This window comes from Littorina saxatilis, linkage group LG16 (assembly GCF_037325665.1).
Source record: "Littorina saxatilis isolate snail1 linkage group LG16, US_GU_Lsax_2.0, whole genome shotgun sequence".
In the NCBI taxonomy this organism is placed as follows: Eukaryota; Metazoa; Mollusca; class Gastropoda; order Littorinimorpha; family Littorinidae; genus Littorina; species Littorina saxatilis.
In genome coordinates this window covers 50701400-50707840 of record NC_090260.1, presented here as the reverse complement: position 1 = coordinate 50707840, position 6441 = coordinate 50701400, and the positions used below count along the sequence as shown (strand labels likewise).

Sequence of the window (6441 nt, the reverse complement as noted above, 5' to 3'; positions counted from 1 at the left end):
CGTCTGTCCATCTTCTGGCCAACGCCCATCGGCAGTGTGTGTGTCAAATAACAGCATCCTCAAGTATAAAGTATACCATACAAATAAACTTAAATTGAACATTTAACTCGGAAAGCAAATTTCTTTATCTCATTTCAAAATGTATACATTTTGTAAGGGATCTACATCATACTTGGTATCTACATTTACCAATTGAAGGAAGTGACATATTTCCAAAACTATTAAGGGGATACGAGTGTAATTAAATCCCGGATCAGATTCACTTCATATTTTGTGCATAGGTTCCTTCAAGCAATATGCAGACATCCATGAAAATAAAAGGGGAGGTTACCTTAAAAAAAAATTCAATCATTTTTATCTTCCAGTGGTCAGATTTGATATTCTCTAAAAACACTTTGATTTTGAATGTTATTCTAAATGCTGCTTACAGCTGACACCTATTTTGTGGAGGCAAGAATTGCTTGCAACTAGCCTCTCGCTATGCAAGACAGTGAGGGCCGTGTATATGAAACGATTTGGGGGCTAGCTCGGCAAGATCTAAACACTGGATTCGTTAATGTAAGCTTTATGTTTGAGTTCGGATCCCCAATGTTCAATATTGTATGTATTGTATATATGTCACAATACAAAAATTGAATACAGTTTTGTTCAAGCCGATTAGTTGGTACCGAAAAAGTCGTCCACACTCGTCGGTAAACAGCCGTGAACAGCCAATCGGATTGGCAGCTTTGCAGCAACCAATTATTTCCCAAAGCATACTCGCCTACTCTCGCCAAATCCTAGCGTTCCTCGGTGACAGAATTTTCCGAAAAAGGCTACTTCTGCGCCCCACTCGCTTCTCTCGCGAAATCTCGCCGCTCAGAAATGAAGGGCAGTAGTACCATACGATCCCCTGTTTCTTTCCAAGGCGGGAAAAGTAAAAATAACGTGTCATTAACTGGGTTTCTCCCTGCGCCCGTCACGATACGGGCCAAAGGGGCGTCACTCTGTTCATTTCGCACGTCCTCGCCAAGTCGGCACAGGTGGCGCTGCAAGCCTTTCGCTGCTTGCCGCAGTCCTGTCGTATTCAAGGGGCATAATGCACTTCCGCTCGACCGAGAGTTTGCTCGCTTCAGCTAGGTTTAGTTAGTACACTCTGTCATTTAAATTGGTTACAGTTGGTCATTTAGTCAGGCTTACAGCTTGAGCATTCCACGTGGTAACTAAGTCATGCTGACAATACTCAAAGCGGTTATTTACTCATGGTGACAATATTTCAGTTCCTTGTAAATCCCTTTTGACAACAACCCAGTTGGTTATTCGGTTTGAATAATTATGTTGATCGCCTTTGAGATGGCCTAGTCTCTAAAACATCATACTGAGAAGGGCTGATTTTAGTAGAAAATTCAAATTCAAACCAAGTACAGTCAGTACATCGTGTCAGCCATGTTGTGAGAGTGTCCTGCAAGCGAAATGTGTTGGTGTTTGTGTGACTAGTTAGCAGTGCTTATTCTGCATTAGTTGACAGTAACAGATTAAGCCATGATGCCTGACATGACACTTAGGACAGATCTGCTAAAGTCTCGAGTAGCATAACAATGTTCATGTTTTAAAGCACACCTGGCTGTTCACCCATGTAGGTGCAGATCTACTTTTTAAATCGTCTGGCTGATTAATTAAGTATTTTTGTCCCCAGTTCTAGTGATTATATTGGGATATGATTTGTTCATTCGCTGAGAGTCGGTTTTTAAATCGTGTCCACAACGGCAGAATATATTCAAATTCAAAAGTCACGGTTAGTGCCGAATTGACAAGTGTACGCAAAGAGGTTTAGAAAGAGGGTTGGTCAGAAATCGACACAACACTACTGGAATGTAATGTCGAACGTTGACATGTCGCAGCTCGTTGCAAGTTAACTGCAAAACGTTTGATAGAAACGTGAGTAGCATGAAGATACAAGAACCTCCAGTACTGACCTTACCTTAGTCAACCCTTCTCTTTGATCCCCCGCTCCAGTCTAAAAATACCTGTGTAAAGTCCCCGTGTAAAGTTGATCCACCTGTGTGGGTCATGCTCAGTCTCCGAGGCTCATCTGCATTTGAGAGTGGAACGAACTCGAAATACCTGCTCGACAATTTGGCTCGAAGAAACGTAACATTTCAGAACCCAACTGTGCAAATGTTGTGCTAAAGGTCCCTGGAAGACGGTGAAACGTCTGGGCCTGGCTGTATCCAAATGTGGGTAAATACTCAGGGTGGGAACCAGCACGGTTGGCCTAGTGGTAAGGCGTCCGCTCCGTGATCGGGAGGTCGTGGGTTCGAACCCCGGCCGTATCATACCTAAGACTTTAAAATTGGCAATCTAGTGGCTGCTCCGCCTGGCGTCTGGCATTATGGGGTTAGTGCTAGGACTGGTTGGTCCGGTGTCAGAATAATGTGACTGGGTGAGACATGAAGCCTGTGCTGCGACTTCTGTCTTGTGTGTGGCTCACGTTATATGTCAAAGCAGCACCGCCCTGATATGGCCCTTCGTGGGCGTTAAGCAAACAAACAATGAAAGAAAGAAAGCTGGCAAAGTGAAGTCTTCATTTGTGGCCATTTCTGCGAAAAGGGACCTTGTTGAGCTAAGCCTCTGATTGGAGAAACGCGGGGTCAAAGTTAGAGCAAAATGTAAACAAACTTTGCTGTGCTGACTGATGCCCACTTCAAGTTGAATTTCTAAAATGTTCAATGAATTATCAGCGATAGTACAATGAACAGCAATTTAAAGTAATGGAAAATAGTCTTGGGATCAACATTACAAACTTCTACAAATGTTTATGTTCATTCCTCCTCAGGAAAAACACATCGAACCGATGACAAGTTGACTGCGATGATGCCGAAAATGCCGATAGAGTGTTTTGTTGTGCTTCGAGAAAAAAATTTTCGTCGCTAGTTTTGGTCAAGTTAAAACAACTTACCTATTTTTTTTTTTTAATGTTTGACAGTAAGCTTAATATAAACTTTCATCTGGAAGCACATTCAGCAAAGTGATGTAGCCAAATCATCACCTAGCTACATTTCACTAGACGGATCTATACGCATAGTTCAGGTAGATCTGACTTTCACGCGACCGTAGCACTGAAAAGCAGACGACAAATGCTGTTGCCCGATGAAGAACAGTTACTCCCCGTTTACATCTTTAGTTGCTTCCCTTGCTAAAGTTACTGATATTTAGATCAGTGGTTACTGACTGGGGCCAAAGAAACTATGTACAGTGTTTGCTGGGGCATTCTGTTCTTTGCAGCTGTGAATTCTGATAGTGGAAGGGCAAGTCAGTCTTCTCAGTTGAACACGGAATGTTCTGCTGACAGAAGTCACTTTGGGATAAGACAACGATTTTGTTGACGAGGTCAATGCTGTTAATTCAGAATATTTTTGTTGCACTTCGCCCGGACATTATTTTGTGACTCCGAAGTCGAAGCAGATCTACTTTGATCACGATGGTGTTGTAAAGGTTCATGATGACAACGCACACTACTAATCGGTTAAAGAGTTCTCCAAGAGCATAGGCCTATTGCGAAGCAAGGTCTTCCTCTTCCTGATCGTTTGAATGCCCGGACATCGTAAATGAGAACCTGTTGCTCTTACCGTTTGCTGTCTCCACTTAGATCTATGACAGGCTACAATTTCAGGTAAGTTACCATATAGACTGCAGTGTGTGTTTTGTGTGTGTGTGTGCGCGCGCGCGCAGCTTGTGTGTGTGTGTGTGTTGTGTGAGGGTTTCTGTATGTGTGTGTGTGTGTGTGTGTGTGTGTGTGAGAGAGAGAGAGAGAGAGAGAGAGAGAGAGAGAGAGAGAGAGAGAGAGAGAGAGAGAGGGGTAGAAAGAGGAAGAGAGATGATATTAATGACAATGATGATTATGATGATGATGATGATGATGATGATGATGATGATGATGATGATGATGGTGGTGGTGGTATGTGTGTACGTGTAGTATGTTTTTAAACTCCTCTTTTTTTATTTAACCAATGTTACTCTCTTTCTCTCAGTTTGCTGGCGTGGAACAGCAAACAAGTCCAGCAATTCACCGGACAGTGCAACAACAAAAGACAGAAGTGCCTGGCCACAAAGCAGGTGTTCGACAGAATGGGGCAACAGCAATGTCCAGCCGGTTCCAGTTCCAAGGAAATCAGCATGGTTTACCCTTGGGACTTTGCTCAGTAGGTAAAGACATATTAATACTTTACAATTTGTCAGTACTTTAAAAAAAAAGGGGGGAGCAATACAGTTATATTTGTGTTTATGTGCTGTTTTCTCCAACAAAGAAGCACACACACAGACACACACACACACAGACACACACACACACACACACACACACACACACACACACACACACACACACACACACACACACACACACACACACACACACACTACATTTTCGATAATGTCACCATACCATACCAGCTTAGAAATGGCAAGTGGACAGGTACCCAAAACCAGACTTGAGCTGTGCAAATAGTGGTTAGTAAATAATATGTTGATCAACTCTGTGGTTGCCTTTGTTTCAGAGAAGCAAATCGTCTACCTTGCGAATGAGGCAGGGGTACAGAGGAGGGTAGCAACTTCAGTCTTCGGCATGGTGCATCAATACTTAGGCATGCAGTTTTGTGTGTGAATGAACAGCACAAATCCATTTTGAAAATGTCTTGATCGTCGGCCACATCAAGTTCGACCCTGATTGGCATTTCAGTTTGTTGAAAGTAAAGGGAGACGTTCGATAGCAGAGTGCACGGATGACATTTTCAATTCAGTGAAGTGATGGACAGACTGACAGACCCACGTGTGCAAGGACACACAGCACCATATGTTACTTTCTACAACTGGAAGCTGTATTTACCAAGGAAACTGAACAATTAATCCTTGTTATGAAATTTAGAAGTACCACAACTTCAAGTCGACAAGTGTGTGTGTATTGTTTTCAGCGGACAGCCTCAAATAGTTTGTGTTTGTATGTGCGTGGGTGAAGAAAGAATAGAACATGGCGGGGGGAGAGGTAGTATGAAAGAAGAAGAAATATTCGAGAAAAAAAATCATATGGCTGATTGTTTTTACATTTAGTCAAGTTTTGATTAAATGTTTTAACATAGAGGGGGAATCGAGACGAGGGTCGTGGTGTATGTGTGTGTGTGTCTGTGCGTGTGTGTGTGTAGAGCGAACTACTGGACCGATCTTTATGAAATTTTACATGAAAGTTCCTGGGTATAAAATCCCCAGATTTTTTATTTTTTATTTCGATAAATGTCTTTTATGACGTCATATCCGGCTTTTTGTAAAAGTTGAGGCGGCACTGTCACACCTTCATTTTTCAATCAAATTGATTGAAATTTTGGCCAAGCAATCTTCGACGAAGGCCGGACTTCAGTATTGCATTTCAGCATGGAGGCTTAAAAATTAATTTATGACTTTGGTCATTAAAAATCTGAAAATTGTAATTAAAAATATTTTTTTATAAAACGATTGAAAATTACTTTTATTTTATTCTTCATCATGTTCTGATTCCAAAAACATATAAATATGTTATATTCGGATTAAAAACAAGCTCTGAAAATTAAAAATATAAAACTTATGATTAAAATTAAGTTTACGAAATCGTTTTAAAAACAATTTCATCTTATTCCTTGTCGGTTCCTGATTCCAAAAACATATAGATATGATATGTTTGGATTAAAAACACGCTCAGAAAGTTAAAACGAAGAGAGGTACAGTAAAGTGTGCTATGCAGCACAGCGCAACCGCTACCGCGCTGAACAGGCTCGTCACTTTCACTGCCTTTTGCACTAGCGGCGGACTACGGTGATTGTGAAAAAAATGCAGTGCGTTCAGTTTCATTCTGTGAGTTCCACAGCTTGACTAAATGTAGTAATTTCGCCTTTCGCGACTTGTTTCTTCTGCATGGGAGGAGAGAATGATTGAAAAAGACGAAACAGTAAAAATTAGGGTAACGTTACAAAAAGGGCAATAACTCTGGAATGAAACATTATTTTGACCTAAAACCATACAAGTGATAACGGCAGATGATTGAACTTACTATTTCCCGGCAAAAGTTTGTTTTTAAAAGTTTGGCCATTTTAAGTCATTTTGGGGGTATCTCCAAAAAAGGGTCATAACTCCGTGAAAAATAAATTTGAAGGTCTGAAATTCTCACATCACGTTCTAAATATAACAGTCTGTCAAATAAAATCCAAAACTCAAAATCGATAAATTTGTCAACAAGGTCCCTTTTCGCAGAAATGGCCACATATCATGCCGAGTCCCATCCCTGCTCGCAGCGCCAGATGTAACCGAGTGCCGTAACACTACGATTACCTCGGGAGGCGAAGTGCAATCAAACAGGATTGAAAATGTTACGCAAACCCGAAGGTTTCCATGAACATACAGACAATCGGAAACCACCAGACCCCATCACAAACAGAA

The 6441-nt window shown here is 41.4% G+C and overlaps 1 protein-coding gene and 1 long non-coding RNA gene across 2 annotated transcripts in view; both read left to right on the top strand.

The window, feature by feature from the left end:
* The window catches only part of LOC138951199 (uncharacterized), a 155182-nt gene that overhangs the window by 25841 nt on the left and 122900 nt on the right, over nt 1-6441 (top strand). The window lies entirely within an intron of this gene.
* On the top strand, nt 3235-4943 carry LOC138951175 (uncharacterized). Its single transcript, XR_011451032.1, has 3 exons — nt 3235-3652; nt 4011-4185; nt 4536-4943. It is a non-coding gene; the product is annotated as an uncharacterized lncRNA (long non-coding RNA).